Source organism: Camelus ferus, chromosome 23 (genome assembly GCF_009834535.1).
Source record: "Camelus ferus isolate YT-003-E chromosome 23, BCGSAC_Cfer_1.0, whole genome shotgun sequence".
Classification (NCBI taxonomy): Eukaryota; Metazoa; Chordata; class Mammalia; order Artiodactyla; family Camelidae; genus Camelus; species Camelus ferus.
Window position 1 is genome coordinate 32,611,862 of NC_045718.1, and position 19,821 is coordinate 32,631,682.

The window sequence follows — 19,821 nt, forward strand, 5'->3', positions numbered from 1 at the left end:
TTGTCATCAGGAAATTTATCTTTCAAAACGCATCTCCATTCAACCACTTCTCACCAGATCTCCCACTACCAATACATTTGCTGGTCAAATCCAACACATTTCCCATCTAGATGATTACGGGAGTCTTGTAACTGATCACTCAATTGCTCTCATTACAGCATGCAAGCAACTCATTGAGTGTTTCTTTTAAAATACCGCTCAGATCATGCCACTTTTTGACTTAAAGGTCTCCAATGGATAGATCGTAACACTGAACATTAAGACTAAATCCATATTGCCTCTAGAAGAAATTGACATCCTTTGTCAGATACATGTGTTATGAATACATTTTTCTCAATCTGTAGCTTTTCTATTTTTTAAGTGTTTTGACAAGCAGAAGTTTTTAATTTTGATAATACACTATTTATAACTATTTTCTCTTTGATGATTAGTGCTTTGATGCTCTCTCTAAATAACTATTGCCTTGACCAATTTCATAAAGGTATTGAGTTATCATCAATATATAGCATTGTGTAAATTTGAGATGTACAATGTACTGATTTGATACACTTGTGTATTGTGAAATGATTACCACAATAGGATTAGTTAACATCCCCATCACTTCACTTCGTTTCTTCTGTGGTGAGAGCATTAAAGATGTAGTCTCTTAGCAAATTTCCAGTGTATAATACAGTTTGTCAACTATAGTCTCCTTAGATCCCCAGATTTACTCATCTTATAACAAAATCTGTACCCTTTGACCAACATGTCCCCATCCACCCCGCCCCCCAGCCCCTGGCAACTACCATTTGACTCTGTTTCTATGAGTCTGGCTTTTTTACATTCCACATAAAAGTGAGATGACATATGATTTGCAAGTATTTCCTCCCATTTAGTAGATTGCCTTTTCATTTTGTTGATTGTTTCTTTTCGTGTGCAGAAACTTGTTAGTTTTGCTTTTGTTATGTATGCTTTTGGTGTTATATCCAAAAAAGCATTGCCAAGACCAATATCAAGGCTGTATTCCCCTATGTTTTCGTCTAGGAGTTTTATGGTTTCAGGTGTTATAGCTAAGTCTTTACCCAACTGTGAGTTAATTGTTGTGAGTGGTGTAAGATAGGGGTCCAATTTCATTCCATTTCCACTTGTACGAAATATCTTTTTCCATCCCTTAACTCTGTGCCTCTATGTGTCCTTAATGCTCAAATGAGTCTCTTATGGGCAGCTTAGTATTGGGTCTTGTTTTTTTAAATCCATTCAGCCACTCCATGTCTTTTGTTTGGAGAATTAAATTCATTTATTGTTAGGTTAATTACGAATGGGTAAGGACTTACTCTTGCCATTTTATTAATGCTTTATAGCTATTTTTCAGTTTCCTTGCTCCTTTATCCCCTTTGTACTGCTTTCCTTTGTGAATTGATGATTTTCCCTCTCTATCTTTTGCGAATCTACTGTAGGTTTTTGCTTTTTGGTTACCATGAGGCTTCCATAAAACATCTTATAAATATAGCAGTCTATTTTACACTGATAACAACTTCACTTTGATCTCATACAGAAACTCTACCTTTTTATTCCTCTTTTTATACTTTTGATGTCATAATTTACCCCTATTTATATTGTGTATTTATTAAACAATTATTGTAACTATCATGTTTTTAATACACTTGTGTCCTTTAACATTTTTACTGGAGTTAAGTGGTTGCCATGCCACATTACAGCATTAGAGTTTTCTGAATTTGACTATATACTTTCTTTTATCACTGTGTTGTACATTTTCACCCATTTTTGTTACTAATAGGTGTCCTTTCATTTCAGCTGGAAAAACTTCTTTTAGCATTTCTTATAAGGCAAGTCTAGTGGTGGTGAACTCCCTCAGCTTTCATTTTGATTTTTGGGAAAGTCTTTATCTCCTCTTCATTTCTGAAGGACAACTTTGCTGGATAGAGTGTTCTTGGTTGGCGCTTTTCCCCCAGCACTTTTAATACTATTCCACTCCCTCCTGGCCCGTAAGGTCTCTGCTGAGAATCTGTGTCCTGATAGTCCTTTTTCAGTTCCCTTGCGAGTTGCAAGCTTTGTTTTTCTTGCTGCTTCTAAGAGTCTCTCTTTGCCTTTGATTTTTGACAGCTGTATTCTTGTGTCTTAGACAGAATCTCTTTAAGCTGAGTTTGTTTGCTGACCTACAAGCTTTGTGAACTTGGAAATCCAAATCTCTCCCAGATTTGAGACGTTCTCAACCGTCATTTCTTAAATATGCTTTCTGCCTTCTGGAAATCTTTTGATAGTATCCCACAGATCATGTAGGAGTTCTCCACCCTTTTTCATTCTTTTTGCTTTGCTTTCCTCTGACTGGATAATTTCAAAGTTTCTGTCCTCTAATTCACCAATTCTTTCTTCTGTGTTATCCATGCTACTGTTGGCATTCTCTGTTGTGCTTTTCATTTCGTATTTCATTCATAGTATCCTTCACTCCAGAACTTTTGTTTGCTTCTTTTTTATGATTTATGATTACTCTTTGTTAAACTTTTCATTTTGTTCATGTATCATTTTCCCGATTTTGTTGAAGTGTCTTTCTGTGTTTTCTTGTAGCTCATTGAACTTCCTTAAAACAGCCATTTTGAACTCTTTATCAGAAAAATCACAGATCTCCACGTCTTTGGTATTGGTTACTGGAAGATTATTGTGGTACTTTGGTGGTGGTATGTTTTCTTGCTTTTTCCCAATTCCTTGGAATGTTGCACTGCTATCTTTGCATTTGAAGTCATCTTCTCCAGTCTTCACTAACTGGCTTCAGGAGAGAAATAACTTTCATCAGCCCTGCTAGGGATTCTGAGGCGTTCTCAGACCTATGAATACACCTGCTCCATGCTTTTTGCTCCCTCTTGTGGTAGAATTCTTAAACTTACATGTCCTTTCTCAATCCTGCAATGTACCATATTGGTTGTTGACAGCCTCCCTGTTGCTTTACCAAGGATGGTGCTAAATTCAAGTTTATGGTTCCTCTCTAGCCCACAGATTCTGTCTGGATTTCTGTGTGTGCTCACTAGCTGTCTGTCAAAGCTCAGTCTTGCTGCTTTCAGAAGCATACGCGGGTTTCTGGGTGAGGGTGTGTGGGGTGAGGCACACAGAGCATAGGAGCTGGGGTGTGCCCATGGGTTAGCTGGCAGGACACATGGGCAATGCTCCCCATTAGCTTGTGGGTGGGCTTCTTGATGGATTTTGTGATACAATTAATAGGATCTGCATCACTTTAATGCCCTCTGAGAGTTCTATCTGCTGCTTTCCCAGCCTTTTCCCACTCCCTAGTCATGCAGCTCATGATTCAGTGCTCTGTGCAGAGTAAGAGAGAAGTGTGCTTTGGCAGCGTCTCACACAGCTGGGAAAGCTGGGTGCTCTCTCACCCGCTCTCCCTTTCCCTGTGGGAGAAATCATGGGCTGAGAAGATCTTTCTTAGCCCTGAACTATTCCACCTTGTGGGAGGGGTGGTGTGGGTAAAGCCAAACTGCTCTTCTTACCTTCTCCATTGCATCCAAACCTACACTTTTTTTTTGTTTTGCTCCAATGAAGTGCTGGTACACCTCCACTGGGAACGTGACTTCCACAAAGGCTTTCTCATCCATGGGTGACTGTCTAAGATAGATGGTGTTTTTCGGGAACCCCTGGACTACAGCCAAGAGGGGTCTGAACTAGTTCACAAGCCCTTGCTGAGTTCATAGGCAAGACTATGGTCTTCCTGGTCCCCTTAGTGTATGATGCTAGATTCCATGGATCTGCACAAATGCATTTTGTTTATGAATGGATGCCAAGTTGTTGTCAGGGGGACATGATGGGGTGTCTTATTCATGAGGGCATTTTATTTAGTCTTGTTGCTGATCTCTTTTTCTTTCTTTCTCTGATTGTTTTCTTGCTGTACAGAAGATCCAGCCTGTATAGAAGGGTGCATGCAGAGATGGTACAGGCAACGGAGTTGACTATGCCAATTATCAATTTATTGCCTCTCAGCACCAAGTCCATCCTTCACTTTCTGTTCTGCAATAATGGAGATGAACCCTGTAAATATTTCTCCTCCATCAGCTGACATGATGTTAAACTTTGACAGTAGGGAGCATTGGAGAAATACTGCAAGAGGAAGGGGTTTCTCTTTCTGGTTCCGATCTGCTTGTTTCATCAGCCTCCTTCAGCATACATGTTTTCTCTAGCACCCAGTTCCTGCAGCCCATGAGCTTCTCTAGCTCCCAGTTCCTGGATCTTAGGGAAATTTTCTAGCACCTAGCTTCCATGGCACACGGTGACAAGCAGTACTGAGCAGCCAGCAGTTTTTCTGTACCTCCTCAGGCAGCTCTGTGCTAGAGTGCCACCAGAGAGCTACCTCTCCATAAACAGTTTCCATGTTTAGAATTCCCTATTCTTTACCTCCAGAAATATAAATTTTTGAAGTCCCAATGCAAATTTTGCCTCCACAAAGTCTTCCCTGATCCCTCCGGTCAAAATGAATTGTCTTCTTTTCTGCATGGCCACAGCACTTTACGGCTCTTTAACGTGTGTTCATCTTCTACTTCATGTCATTCTGAGTTGCGTGCTTATCTACCAGAGCACAAGAGAGATTGAGAGCTTAGGAGAATGGCTTGAAAATGGCAGGCATCCAGCGAATATGAATGAATCAATTAATATGGAATAACGCTGTATTAAACAATAATGAAATTGTCCCAGGTACAGTGCGATTTTGTGAAATAGTGTGATGTATGTTGGCTGGAATAATCAAGAAGTTTTTTATAGGGGAGTAAAAGCTGTTTATTGAAAGGTGTGTGGGATTAGGAGAGGCAGAAGGGTGGAAGGTAGGGCTGGAATAGACTCTATGGTGTCGAAAGGGGCATGATCAAGTGCTCTGTGTTATTTGTTTGAAGGACAAGGAGACGACTGACTTCCCTGGAGTGGAGGACCTTTGCTGGGAACACATGGAGGCAACATATGTTGGGAACAGCTTGCATATGGAGGCAAGTATGGGCTTCAGAGGCTGTTGCAGAATGTTTTATGAGCTGAATCACCCAAACCTCCCTTACTCACTCACATATTTTACCTGAATTGTGTATCCTTTACATCATTCACAAAAAAAGGGGAAGGAAAAAGAAGAGGGTACCACTACTTTACCCTCTGTTCTCTGATTCCTGTTGCAGAGGAGGAAAATCTCATTAAATGGATAATCTTCTGGGCTTTTCCAAATAGATATGGTTGAAGGTGGATAATGTGTCCAGCCTTCCCCCCACTGCCCACCCCTGACCATGATGTAATTCCTTGGATCCTCTCACAAAGATCTTTATTTACGGAGAAAGTTGGAGTAGATTGATTGAGGTCTTCATGCAAATAATGTGACTGTAAGGCCATCCAAAGCAGTGACCAGGGTTACTCCTTCCTTAGTGGGCATCATGTCTTCTCCTGTGCATCCATCCGGAGCTGGCTTGAGACTGGTGCGCCTCCTCCCCGTCTGTGACATCAGGAGAATGGGGTCAGCAGTTGCCTAATTTATCCCATGATCAGCAGATGAATGAGGGATGGGATGGGATAACTATTGTCTAAACCATTTTTTCTTATTTGGGATACAAACTCACTAAATCAAAACAGACTTCTCCCAGGACCTTGGGGGCCAGTGCAAAATCTCCTCTAACTCTTTGAATATCTTTTAGAAAATCATACTCCATAGCTAACCCTGAACGTAACGCCTATGCGTTCTTCTTTGTTGTCTAGGTCACATTTCTGTACTGAGGAGATACAAAGTTACAATAATTTAAACACAACAGAATTTTGTTCCACTCTCACCCAATAGTTCAAAAGGGAATTGTCTTGAGTTGGTAGAATATTTCTTCACCCCAGTTACTGAAAGACTCAGGATAAAATGTGGTTCTGGGTCCAAGTTGGCTGCTACATGTGTTGTCATTTCTATGCCAGCAAGAAAGGGGAAAATGCAAAAGACAAGAAGTTTTCCTTTGAAAGACATAATCTAGAAGTTGTAAACATCATTTCCACTTACATTCCATTGACCAGAACTGCATCATGTCCTCACTCCTGGTAGCAAGGGAAGTTAGGAAATGCAGTATTTATCTGGGCAGACTTACACCCTGCTAAAATACAGGTGTTCCTATTAAAGGGAAGAAAGTTTGAATAGATCCTGGAAACTAAATAGCAATTTTTTGTATCTAATGCCTTTTATTTTTAATTTAATTTTATTGAAGTATAATTGACACACAGCATTATATTAGTTTCAGGTGTATAATATAATGCGTTAATATTTGTATATGTTGCAAAATGATCAATACGATAAGTCTAGTTAACACCCATCACCATACATAGTTACAGAATTTTATTTTCTTTTGACGAGGACTTTTAAGATTTATTCTCTTAGAGTGATGCTCAGCATCACCAAATATTAGGGAAATGGAAATTAAAACTATGATGAGGTATCACCACACACCAATGAGAATGGCTACTAGCCAAAAACCAGAAAATTACAAGAACTTATGAGGATGTGGACCAATTAGAACCCTTGTGCACAGTTAGGGAGACTGGAAATACTGCAGCCACTATGGAAAACAGTATGGCAGTTTCTCAAAAAATTAAAAATAAAACTATCATATGACACAACAATACCATTTCTGGATATATACTCCTCAAAACTGAAAGCAGGATCTCACAGATATATTTGTACGCACATATACACAACAGAATTATTCTCAATAGCCAGGAAGTGTAAACAACCCAAACGTCCATCAACAGATGAATGGATAAACACAATGTGGTCTATCCATACAATGGAATATTATTCAGCCTTTAAAAGAAAGGAGATTCTGACATATATTTCAACATGGACAAACTTGAAGACATATGCTAAGTGAAATAAGCTAGTCACAAAAGAGACAAATTCTGTATCATTTGGCTTATGAGCTATCTAGAGGGATCAAATTCACAGAGACGGGAAATAGCATGGTGGTGCTGGGGCCAAGGGGACTGTGAAATGAGGATTTGTTCAGTAAGTACAGAGTTTCAGTTTTACAAGATGAACAGAGTTCCAGAGATTGGTTGGTCAACAATGTGAGTATACTTAACACTACTAAACTGTAAACTTAAAAATGATCAAGATGGTAAGTTTTATTTTATGTACATTTTGCCTCAATAAAAATAAAAAATGTGGTAGTGTGGTGTGGCGACAAGTCCGGGAGACAAAAAGATATTTGAAGTTAGCAGAGTTTTAGATGAGGTAAGAGAATGTTCTATTTTGTGCTGGAGAGGGTGTGGAGAAAAGGGAACCCTACTACATTGTTGGTGGGAATGTAAATTGATGTAGCCACTATGCAAAACAGTATAGAGATTCTTTAGAAAATTAAAAATAGACTTACCATATGATCCAGTAATCCCACTCCTGGGCATATATCTGGAGAAACCTCTGTATCGAAAAGACACATGCACCCCAACGTTCATAGCAGCAGAATTTACAATGGCCAAGACATGGAAGCAACCTAAACGTTGCAGATGACTGAATAAAGAAGTTGTATATACATACAGTGTAATACTACTCAGTATAAAAAAGAATGAAATAATGCCATTTGCAGCAACATGAATAGACCTAGAAATTATCATATTTAGTAAAGTAAGTCAGACAGAAAAACAAATATCATATGATATCACTCATATATGGAATCTAAAAATGACATAAATGAACTTATTTACAAAACAGAAAGAGACTCACAGACATAGAAAACAAACTTATGGTTACTGAAGGGGAAAGAAGGGATAAATTAGGAGTTTGGGATTAGCTGATACACCCTACTATATATAAAATAAACAACAAGGTTCTACTCTATAGCACAGGGAACTATATTCAATAGCTTGTAATAACCTATAATGAGAAGAAATATGAAAAAGAATATATAAATGTATAACTGAATCACTATGCTATACACCAGAAACTAACAACACTGTAAGTCAACCACATTTTAATAAAAAAAAAAGAATGTTCTATTTTGTGTGCATCCACATGGTGGCAGGAATTTTAGAAACTATCTTTCTGTGTAATCATTATTAATATTTTTTAAGGTAGATATTCATTTACAAAATTTTAAAGAAGAGACAAGTAAAATTCAGGGAGATTAAGTAACTTGGACAGGCCCCCCAGATGGCCAGGGGTAATGCCAGGCTTTGGGTTCTACAAGATGTGATGTTTCAAGATGCCACATCATCTCTGTTGCAGGAGGAAGAGGGCTGATGCCTGAGCTCAGGGAGAACCACAAATAGGTCCAGAAGGGAGGAGGGGAGTCAGAAGGCATTCAGCAGAACTGCTGTTAGAGAGGGAGAGATGCCTGGGATCAGGAAAGTGCAGTGTGGTGGGAGTCCAAGAAAGAATTCCAAGGAGGCAATGAATGGTCCCTAAATGCTTCTGCTTATTTTTGTATAATTGCTTATCACACTACCTTTGTACTTAATTATCCCAGTTTTGTGCAGGAAAGAAAGCTAGATGGGCCTCATTTGCTTTAATTCTTCTATTATGTTTACTCTTCTAAAGTCCCATTTAAAAAAGTCACTCCGTGCTCCTATTGAATTCTTTATTATATTGCTTGATCCCACTGAAAATACTCACCATGAGTGTCACTTAAAGTATGTTTTCACTTAATTATCTGATACATTACCCTAGGAAAATAAATTTACCCAAGTCGGATTCCACATTTCCTTTCCCTATTACCCACCTCTCCCATCACCTGCTACACACACACACACACACACACCTCATAATGTACCAGTTGTCTCCAGATGGCCCTATCACTCCCTAGGACAAAAATAACAAGCATGTTTTTGAAGGGTAGCAGAATATGCCACCCAAAATACATCTCTTTGGGTACTGCAGACCCAGGACAACTCTGAAAACAGAGTGAAAGAGAAATGTACATTCATAAAGGAAATTTCCATTTGTAAGCACTTCTTCTTTGTACAGGATGAGAAGGATGACTTTAAATTCCAAGAAACTCACATTCATAGAGAAGGCTCAGAATTCAATCTGCATAACAAATCTTTTTCTTGTTTTCGGTGTTTCTCCTGGTTCCCTCCTCCAACTAGTCTCCCCTCACCCTAATCTCTTTCTTTCCTCTTTAGCTGAAGATGTATTTAAGGTAGTGGCTTGAGCCATCTCAGGGAGCACCCTCCATTGGCAGAATGTGGGCCATCCCAAAAGACGAGAGGGAGAGAGACCAAGAGGTGTGAGACTGCTAAGTTTAAAGTAAAAGTAGACAGAGTGAGGGCTGTCTCATAAGGCAAGATAGATAGCATCCATGAACTGCAGGGTTGTTAGGTTTTATGAGCTTGGTAAGGTCATATGCTAATGAGTAGGAGGATTATTCCAGCTATTTTGGGGAAGAGGTGGGGATTTCCAGGAACTAGGCCCCCACCCACTTTTTTGGGACATTTTATGTCAGCCTAGGAGCTGTCATGGCACCTGTGGGTGCACCATGAGGATCAAGGTCTACTGGAAGTCAAATCTTCCACCATCTTGGCTCTAACCAGTTTGTCCTGTCCTCAATTTCTGTGTGTTTCTCCAGTGGTTGTACCCTGCTTTCTTCTCTCCTGTCCCAAATCCAGGAGCACAGAGCATGGCCTTCCTGGATTCTTGTCCTGTACTGTTGTTCCTGGGCTTGAAGATTCCACTCCAGGTCAGATTAAAGATGTCATCTCCAGACAAATCACCCCAACACTGTTCATACCATATGATGGTGTGGAACAGAGGAAGGAAAGAGCACTGGGCCAGGAGTCAGGATGCCAGGTTTAAGTTCTTATGAGGTCACCAAGTAGCTGTGTGGTCTAACATCACGGGTTTCACCTGGTTGAGTAAGTCTCAGGTTTCTCATTTTAAAAAATGGGGTTAAATTCAGCAAATACTCTTCTATATGCAAAATATTAGGGTATTGAGTGAAGTAGAATACATTTAATTCAACAAAAACTTATTGTGTGTCTACTGTGCCCAAGCCACCTTTCAAGCTATATTAAGTGAATACCTACTATGCTCCAGGTATGTTCTAAATGATATGGGAAGCATGGGATACAGAGATAGAAAAGGTTAAATAACAAAGCAGAACAAAAGCTTGACACATTGGAAAGGAATTGACACTTGGAAGGAATAACTGACATGGAAAAGAATAATTAATAACAAATTAATGGCTGGATAATAAATAGATTTAGGACAGAGGGAGAGGAGGAGACACCCTAATGACCAACAGAGCTATCACCTAAAAAGACAAAATGAATATAAGAGTGCTGTGGAAGGTATAAAATGCTATAATATTTCAAGAACTGTATTATTACTTCAGACTCTAAAAGTCTGCAATTTTTAATGCTGAAATAAGACCACACTAAGTGTTCATCCTAATAAACACTAAGATGTTCATCCTAATACATTCTAAGATGACTACACTGATGGAGTGCAGTGCACAGATGGATGAGGTGTGGATTTTGACATTGAGCAGATCTGGGTTCAAAATCACTCCTCTGATACTCATGTGACTTGGGGGCCATTGCTTACATTCTCTACCTCGGTTTCCTCATCTCTGACATCAGTTTAGTAAATTATCAGCCTCATCTGCTTGTTGAGGATCAAATGAGATAATGCTTGCCGGGTGCTGAGCTCAGTGACTGAAAGCATGTTGACTATTTTCCCTGGAGTGTACCTCTCTCACATTATTGATGCCATTTCCAATATTGCTGGTTATTACACAAGACAATCCGTGAGCACAAGGATCATCTATCCCTCCGGAGGTGAGAGGGTGGCCTTAATGGGACAGGATGAAAATCAATAATGTTATCACTTTGGAGCGAGAAGCCAGTTGACTGAGCACAAAATGCCAGCAGCCTGACGAGGCAAAGGCAGCCGTGGCCAGGGGCAGCCAATATTGATTACAGTGATCTCAAAGCAATTAGCTCCCAGGCCTGCCTCCCATTCATTTGGCCTTCCTTGTCGAAGTGTGTACATTCGGGGCCACGCTGAACCACTGCTCCCTGGAGCGCTGGCTCTTTGTAAGGATGTTGCACCATTTTGCTGTCAGCTTCTCAGCACACAGGGCTCAGCCAGAAGGAGTTTTAGAATGTTTGGGGCACCCAGCTCCACAGGCAGGTGAACACAACTGGCAAACCACGTCACACTGTGGTTTACACTGAAGTTCTGGAGACCTGGGTGCTGGTCCTACAACAGTCATTTGTTTGCTGTGCAACTTTGGACAAGTCACTATCACTGTAGGCCTGTTTCTTTGTCTTTAAAAGGAAGAGGTGAAGCTAGAAATGTTCTTTCTCTGGTTTGATTTGGTGGGTGCATATGTGTGTATGTATATATGTGTTGTGTGTATGCATGTGTGTATGTGTGTGTGAGCATTTGTGTGCATGTGTTACGTGTTTATATGTGTATGCATGCATGTACATGTGTGTATGTATGCATGCATGCATAAGTTGTGTATGTGTATGTTTATATGTGCATGTGTGTATATGTATGTGTATGTGTGCATGTGTATATATGTGTTATGTGTGTATGTGTGCATGTGTGCATGTGTGTATATGTGTGCAAGTGTGTGTGTGTTCCCTCTGAGGAATCAAATCTAACAACCCATGACTCTCAGTCCCTCATTGGCTTGTAGTTTATCTTCAGGTCCTCAGCTTTTTCCCATCTTCCTCTCTACTTCCTGTCTTTGGAGCACAGGTACAGTCTGAGAGCTGAGAATGTGGGAACTTTTTTCTAGCAGGCTTCACTCAATAAAAATGGGCCTGGCACAAATCATATGCCAAGGAATGTGCTCAATGCCTGGGGTACAATATGAATGTGATTGTTAATCTTATGCATCAACTTAACTGAACCATGTGGTGTCCAGACATTTGGTCAAACATTATTTCAGATATGTCTGTGTTTGTGGAAGGAATTAAGTTTTGAATCTGTAAATTAAGTACAGCAGATTGCTCTTCCTAATGTGGGTAGGCCTCATCCAATCAGTTGAAGGCATGAAGAGAACAAAAAGGCTGAGAGTCAGTGAGTAAGAGGAGACTCCTGGCTGACTGCCTTTGAGCTAGGACGTTGTTTTTACCTGACCTTTGGGCTAGAACTACACCATCTGCTCTCCTGGGTCTCTAGCTTGTTTAGTGTAGATGTTTGGACTTAGCTTCCATAACTACCAAGACCTTACAATAAGTCAATATCTATCTGTCTGTCTGTCTGTCTGTCTGTCTATCTATCTATCTATCTATCTATCTATCTATCTATCTATCTATCTATTTATCTATCTAATCATCTATCTCTATCTACTATTGGCCCAGTTTCTCTGCAGAGCCCTGAATAATACAGTGAATATGACATCCATGTCAGGAAGTGCTTCCCATGCCTGATTCTTGGTCTGCTGCTCTAGTAAGTAAGCTTCTATGGGATGGGAGGTGGGGTTTTGCTATGAAACAGTGCACCAAACTTTGCTGCACATGAGCATCACATGACCTGGAGAGCTGTTAATCATCTCAATGCCCAGCTTGCACACCAGACCAATTCAATTCAAATGTCTGGGGTGGAATCCAGGCATCAGTATAATTTATAGATCCCCAGATGATTCCAATGTGTAGCAAAACTTAGGAATTACTACCTTAAAAATAAGACTTGAAGGTCCTTGGTGACTTTTGATGATTTCAGGTGTGTAATTAAACTTTGACTAAAATACCACAGGAAAAGCTTCAGCTTTCAGAATATGGAAGCAACTTCGGATGATGATAATTACTGTGAATTGAGCACCTGTTACATGTCATGCACTAATGTTGGACTTTGCACACATTAGCCCTAGAGTCTCACTTTATGAATGACTTAAGCAGGACTCTGGGAGGGCAGCTGACTCTGCTGACTCTGCAAACATAGTTTTATGCAGAATCAGGATTTGAACCAAGTCTGTCAGGCACAAAAGGGTATGCCCACAACCAGGCACTCCACCACAGTGTGCTGCCCCTCCAGGTGAGGTACCCAGGCTCCACCTCACAATTTTAGGAGTGAAAACAAAGTGTTGGGGTCCCACTCAGTCCCATTTTGCCATGAAGCATTCCACGACTTATCTGATACTTCGGATTTCCCCTTATGCTTTCTGAATACGCAGCTTATATCTGATTCACACGTTGTACAGCATTGGCTAATTGTGTGACGTCTTTTCAGCAAGCTGAGGTGTTCCTTGGGTTCAGGGGCTGTCTCCTTTTTTTCTTTGCCCTTGATGTCTTGAAGACGGGGGTGGGTACCTAGTAGTTGCTTACCAAGTACTTCCGAATTAACTTACGTCTAGGCAAATAGCAGAGTCTTCCCAAATGTCTGGCCATAGACTGTAGTAAAAAGACTCATAGAATTAGAAGAGGGAGTGTGTAGCGCAGTTGGGAAGAACAATAATACTTGTGGACATGTTGGAGCTCATCCCTGGGTTCCATTTGGCCCCTGGCCCTCCCAGTCATTACCACCTGGGCTTTTTTTCTGTCCTAACAGGGTCTCCATCCTCATGTTCCCCTACAAATACAGTATGTGGGCCAATCGTTGCTTTTAAATATTTAGGGCAAAGGATGGCTATGTTTGGTACCAGAAAGCTTTTCATATGTGGAAAACTGGTGAGATCTAGAAATGAGTCATTAGGATGAAAGATATTCCACCGGTTTTTATTCCATTCATGCCTGAGGGTGTGGTGTGAATGTTTGTGCGTGTGACTGACAGTGTGAGCTTCTCTAAGGGGCTGTTTTATGTCTGCCATTCTGGGCATGAGTGTATATGTGTTTGCGACCTTGGACCAAAGCAAATGCCCCTCCCTCTTTTTCTCACATGACTCCTGCAGGATGGGTTATTTAATTGGTTTGGTTCTCTTAGTTTGAAGCTTATGAGTTTATTGGATCACACATCAGCCCCCAGGGCTTCAGATTACTTCCTGTGATCTAGTCATTAGCACTGTTACTGCATTTTAACTCTCTTACCTGAAATCAGCCTGGTCATGGTGGAAGTATAGTTGATTTACAATGTTGTGTTAGTTTCAGGTGTGTAGCATAGTGGTTCATTTATACATATGTGTATATATATTTTTTTTCAGATTCTTTTCCATTATAGATTATTACAAACTATTGGATATATTTTCCTGTGCTCTACAGTAGGTCCTTGTTGTTTATTTTATATACAGTAGTGTGTATATGTTCATCTTAACCTCCTAATTTATCCCTCCCTGCCTTTCCCCCTAGTAACCATAATTAGTTTTCTATGTCTGTGAGTCTATTTCTGGTTTGTAAATAAGTTCATTTGCACCATTTTTTTTTTTAGATTCTACATATTCATATAAATGATATCATAGATAATTGTCTTTCTCTGTCTGACTTACTTCACTTAATATGATAAACCCTAGGTCCATCCATGTTGATGCAAATGGCATTATTTCATTTTTTATGGCTGAATAATATTTCATATATATATATGTGTGTATATATACACACACACACACACACAGCCCACATATTCTTTATCCATCCATTTGTCCATGGACATCTAGGTTGCTTCCATGTCTTGGCTATTGTAAATAGTGCTGCCATGAACACTGGGGTGCATGTACATTTTCAATATAGAGTTTTCTCTTGATGTGTGCCCAGGAGTGGGATTGCTGGATCATATGGTAACTCCATTTTTAGTTTTTTAAGTAACCTCCATACAGTTCTCCATAGTGGCTGCACCAATTTCTATTCCCACCAGCAGTGTAGGAGGGTTTGTTTTTCTCCACACCCTCTCTAGCATTTATTATTCGTAGACCTTTTAATAATGGCTGTTCTGACTGGTGTAAGGACCTTGAAACAAATCGGTAAGGAGAGGTGAGCTCAGTGGTGCATTAATTCTGTCAGGGCTGGCATCCTACCAGGGTCAGACAACGCGTCCTGCAAGCTGATGCGAAGGTGAAGAGAGAACAGAGGAGCAGGTACACAGGCAGGAGACTGGGTCCAAACAAAGAGGCCACTTCCAGGCAGAGTCTCAGGACACAGAGCAGAACAACTTCTGGATATAAAGACTGCTCACAGATCCTCCCCACCCCACCCCCGCCACTATCAAAAAGAATTGATGAAATGGTCTGAAACCTCCTGATATCCAGTTCATCTACTACTTTTCTTGCAGCACCTCTCCTTCCTCTAAACTCTGTGTGCTACTCTGATGCAGTTTGCCTGCTTCCTAACTTGTTCTTTGCATATTTCACTTCTTCTGCCTGAGTTTTCTTTCTTCTCCATGAGTGCAATTCCACAAATGCTTCCAGACCCAGATCAAAGAGCGTTTTCTTCAAGAAGCCTTCCTTGGGTCACTGAGCAAGGGCACCTCTCCCTCTCTTGAACTTCTGCAGCATCCCATGTCTCTACTGATGGCTGTCTGGTTTCAGAGCTACCTACACAGGTCCTTTCTCTCTAGAAATCTGACTACCAACCTCTTAGGAGCAAATCTCTTCCTGATTCTCCATTGAATCCTCAAAGTACCTGGCACAAAACACAGTTCAAAGTAGCTGTTCATTAAATCTAGTTAAATGGATAAGTGAATGAAAGTCTGATCAGCTGCAAGAACTCAAGATCAGTATTTTTGACTTATACTAAATCCCACCACAATTATAGAAAATCATGTGCTCGGATAAGCTTCTCTTCTCCACAGCTACCCACCTTTATAATAAACTATTTGTGGTTGTCCACCACAATGGGTAAACATTTTCCATTAAATCTTGCAATTAAAAAAATTTAAAAAAATCTTAACATTGTGGGATTTTGGAGCTGGAGCTATCTTCCTGTTTTTAGAAAAAATCAAGCAGGTCCCAGAGGAGCCAGGCACACATGCTCAGGAAGCTCCTGGTGCTGGGACTTGGGGCTGCGGAATGAGCTCGGTAATGCGCGATGATGCAAATCCGGGCGGGATGACTTAGCCATGTTTCCCATTGATCACTCAGGGCTCTGTTGATGAAAGCAACCAGATCAAGCACTTCTGATGTGGCAGCATTGCAGAGAGGGTGTGGGGCCAGAAGAACTTTGATTTAAAAAGGAAGGAAAGAGGAAACAAGAAAAAAAAAATCTCCCAAGCTGCTGAGTTACCGACGTTCTGGCTTTCTTGGTGCGTTAAGTGCAGACCAAGTGTGTAATGAATGCGTAAGCAGGAATATTTAATATGCATGATATAATTATGTGGTGTTGGTTCACTGATCTCTTAGTGTTCTTCTGCACATCTCTCTCGAAGGAGCAATCCCAGTGAAATGAGATTTTAATAAAAAGAATCCGTATATTATGTTGTTCAACATTCAGGACACTGTCTGCCTTCCCCAGTGATGCTGGGCTGAGAACACAGTCCGGTTTGAAAATACGATGTTTAGATACAAATGTAATTTGCCAGAGCAAAATCATTTCTCCCCAGAATCAATTGAACACATGCATTTTATTAAGCTGTCCTTTTGCCAGACTTTTAACATTTTGAGGTGCTTCATCTGCTTGGGGGATTTTCCTCCAGATGCTGCCTGAGAGCTTTGTGTCATTACCTTGGGCCCCAAAGGTGAATTGTTTCTGAAAATTCAGCAGTCAATAATTTTGCTGCAAAAAAAGTTTCAGGACAGCTCACTGCAGCCTCCACTTTGAAGCTCGCGAATCCCCAGGATGCAGTAGCTTTTACAAATGTAACACATCAGCTGCCGTTGAAACCACTCTTACTCATTTGACATCCGAATGGATTCTCCAAGCGAGGTGGACATCAGGGTGATTTCTGATTTCTACTCTCCTTTTCTGACTACAGGCCAAGATGAGAAATTCTTTGGCTGTAACGTTGTAAGCTGTTGCTAGTCTGTCTGTTAGAGTAAGGCAGCACCGTGTATTGCTGAACTTTGACTAGCTCAGCAGTCCTCGTAGACATTAGCTGAAGGAATGCTCACACCCTGGGTTTGGAGAGGAGCATAAAAAGTCACATGTCACCCTAGCTGGTAAAAGTGCATCTGTATCTACCCCACCCCCTACCCCCGCCAGCAGCCTCGTCAAGAAATGGAGATGTGCATGGCATCAATTTCCATATACCAGCCCTCCCCACCTACCCATACCAATCCAAGTTAAGGGATTGTGTGTGTGTGTGTGTGTGTGTGTGTGTGTGTGTGTGTGTGTATGAGAGAGAGAGAGAGAGAGAGAGAGAGAGAGAGAGAGAGAGGGATTGGATAAAGAGAGAGAGATTGAAGAAAGAAGAGATTGATGTTTTGGTTTGAGAGCTCCAAAATAAGGAGGTTAGCTTACTCTTTAAGTTTCTAGATGTCCTAGGAAATATGGACCAGTACAAAGAGGAAAGAACAGAAGAGCTCAAGCTTGGAGCCCTGAATTTTCACCCTTCCCTGTCTCCAATCCAATTTACAACCATCAGGATGTTCCTTCACCTCTTCCTGCCTCTGTTTTCTTAGCTATCGGTGGGGCTACCTGGAGCATGTGTCTTTTGTCATATGTGGATATGCTGAGTAGTGGCAGGAAGAGCTGGTCTGGGAGAAAGAATAACTTCAGAGGGACCTGAGCCAGGAGGCTGGAGGCTTGCAAAGTCAGGGAGGAACACAAGTGGTGTAGAGAGTGGTGTTAGAAACATAAGTGGAGAGAGGAGCCAAGGGTGAACTCTGATGTCAAAGCAAACGATCACCCAAGGTGATGCGAAGTGATGGGAGAACACGGCCCACCATGATGGTAGGTTCCAGAGTGGAATCACAGGTCAGTCCCTGGTTTATCAATTCCTTCCAGACAATCTTGTCCTGGAGATGCTTCCATCACAAAGACAGAAGTTCCAGCAAGATCTAGGGTCTGACTGAAGATAGAATGGAGCAGCCAGCTTGGCTTTCTGGGCACAGTGGTGCCATCCCCACTCACGATCCAGGGAAGAGAGTGATGGGGCATCTATCTGAGCACAAGTCCCAAGATGTCTCGTCAAGCGCACCTGAGTGGGATTCCACAGAATGGCTTCAGGGCTAGAGTGCCGGCTTTCAGGAGTGGGCGAGGGAGATGGTGACCAAAATGCGGTAGACGGAGCTTGGAGGCGAGTGGGATGCAACGTTTAGTTGAGCTGAGTAATAGAAACTGAGACAGAGGCAGAAATACTGTCCTACAAACTGGAGCCCCGGAGGGGTGAGAAGGTGTGATATGAGGGATAACAGTAGGTGAGTCTATTTAAATATTTTAGTTTTAAATTTGGTTTATGGTATAAATCTCCCCGTTAGAATGAAAGGATCGAGAAGCCAGGGGTTTTTGTTTGTGTTGTCAGTTGCTGTATTTCACTCCCTGGCATGATGCCTGGCACCTACAATGTCCTCAGAAATTATTTGTTGAGTGGCTGACTCCGGAGGACCTGGTGGCTGTGTATCATTGTAGGGGAGGGGTCTGCATCTTTCTATGAAGAACCATGCTTTCCTCTGAAAATTGGGTCCTTTCGTGGCTGGCAAACCAGGTTGGGGCAGACACCCAATCTTTTCTGCTGCCGGGTTTGCCCTTCTCTGAGTTGATTTCTTTGGTCAGTTTGAGAGATGATAAGTGGTCACTATGGCTTTGGAATCATTAACTGTTGAATGAAAGTAGCCAACATTTAGATTAGTTACGAATGAGAAACTAGGGGCAGCAAAATGATTTTCATTTTGGTTAGCCTCCAGTTTTGTCTCCGCGAGTAACATGAGAGAGAGGGGAGAGACAGACTACAGTCTGGTGAATTCCCAAACTGGGTACTTGTTAGCCACTTAAGTAGACCAAGAGACGACCGTCACATCCCCAGGCCAGGTGTGGGTCTGTCTCTCCTTAAGAGAACTCCCGTTGGTAAAGGGTGAGGGGTGCTTCAGTGTCATTGTGTTAGAGCAGGCAGACAGCCAGATATGAGCAGAGAGAGGAGGGCACCAGCCAAACGGCAGGAAACCATACAACTTGTGAACAAAGGGCATCCTTAGGCAGACAGAGAAAAGCAGGAAACTTGGGATGGAAAGAAATCACATTTTGGGGTGACAAGTGACCTGGAGGCAGGCAAAGAAAGGTAGGAAAAATCAGGAATCTCCAGTGTCCAAATATAACCTTTTGTTCATGAAGCCCTCATTATAATAAAATTAGCCTTGCAGGTTAGAAGTACCCAGCATGCACCAACTAAATAAGGACAAAGTCCCTCCTCCCCGTGGGGAGGTGGAGCTGGGATGAAAATCAGGGACTATGACCCCAAACCCTTCCCTCCTCAATGAATAGTCCACCCATGCATTTTTACAACCTGTGTAACCAACTTACCAAAGAAACTTGGTGTGGGTACTCTCCGCTTGAGAGCATGCCATCTTTCCCTTAATAAAACCTTACTTCACGTTCTTGACCTCCATGTCTCCTCTCTGAATTCTTTCTGTGATGAGACAAGAACCTAATCACTGTCAACAAAAGGGCTGTCACACCGTGGGGACAGCTCTGAGCCTAATAAACCTTCTAGATCCCAAACCTAGAGAACTAAAGAGACCTCGGCAGACACACGAGAAGAGGGTGGTAACAGGAATCCTGGAGGCACACGCTGTCCTGACCCTTCCTCCAGGTCATTATCTGTCCTGGAGGACGTCATAACCTCTCCAGGCCTCCGTATTCTTACCTTTAGGATGGAGATAGCTAGCTTCCCTCACAACATTGTTGTGAGTCAGAGGGGGAAGCTCTGGAAGCCTTGCAAGACTGTAAAGGATCAACTTATGCATCCCAAGTCTAGTTAATGACTGGGACTGGCAAATACATTTAAATAAATGCTTTTCTGGCTTTAGGGTTGGGACTATGTATGCAGGTCACACAGGTGAAGTAAACCCCCAACACTGTCAC

The 19,821-nt window shown here is 41.6% G+C and overlaps 1 long non-coding RNA gene across 1 annotated transcript; it reads right to left on the minus strand.

Annotated features, from left to right (window-relative positions):
- Positions 1-95: 95 nt before the first annotated feature.
- LOC116659320 lies at positions 96-19,264 on the minus strand. Its single transcript, XR_004314636.1, has 3 exons — positions 19,127-19,264; positions 12,163-12,168; positions 96-106 (listed from the first exon to the last, which is right to left on the minus strand). It is a non-coding gene; the product is annotated as an uncharacterized LOC116659320 (long non-coding RNA).
- Positions 19,265-19,821: the final 557 nt, after the last annotated feature.